This window comes from Cephus cinctus, unplaced genomic scaffold (assembly GCF_000341935.2).
Source record: "Cephus cinctus unplaced genomic scaffold, Ccin1 Ccin1_scaffold0837, whole genome shotgun sequence".
Lineage (NCBI taxonomy): Eukaryota > Metazoa > Arthropoda > Insecta > Hymenoptera > Cephidae > Cephus > Cephus cinctus.
The window spans coordinates 77,403-77,756 of NW_014333426.1; the positions used below are offsets into that span (position 1 = coordinate 77,403).

Consider the following 354-nt stretch of genomic DNA (forward strand, 5'->3'; position numbering starts at 1 on the left):
CTCGTCGGAATTTTATTTCCGGTAGGTACAACAAAGAAAATCACGGAAATTAATCATCCGTTATCGCAATGACTCTGTGAATTTTGGAGCGATCCACGCGTTTGTTTTTTTTTTGGTGAAAAATAAATTTTCTTATCGAAACAACCCTTATGGCAATCAGGGTATCTTTGATAATACTCGTTTATTTTTTATGTAAAATACAAAATTATGGGATGATTTAAAAAAAAAATTTTTTTTCTTATATTAAAATGTGTAGACTGCACATACGTAGTAGCCTCTGTCTAAAATATACAGCTATATGTTTGGTGGTGATCTCTACGGGTCGTTAGCTACGGACAGCCTCGTTAACCGGGG

At 34.5% G+C, this 354-nt stretch overlaps 1 protein-coding gene across 1 annotated transcript in view; it reads left to right on the forward strand.

Annotated features, from left to right (window-relative positions):
- Positions 1–354, forward strand: part of LOC107270791 (polypyrimidine tract-binding protein 1) — a gene marked incomplete at its 3' end in the record, with an annotated part of 203,739 nt that overhangs the window by 21,829 nt on the left and 181,556 nt on the right. The window lies entirely within an intron of this gene.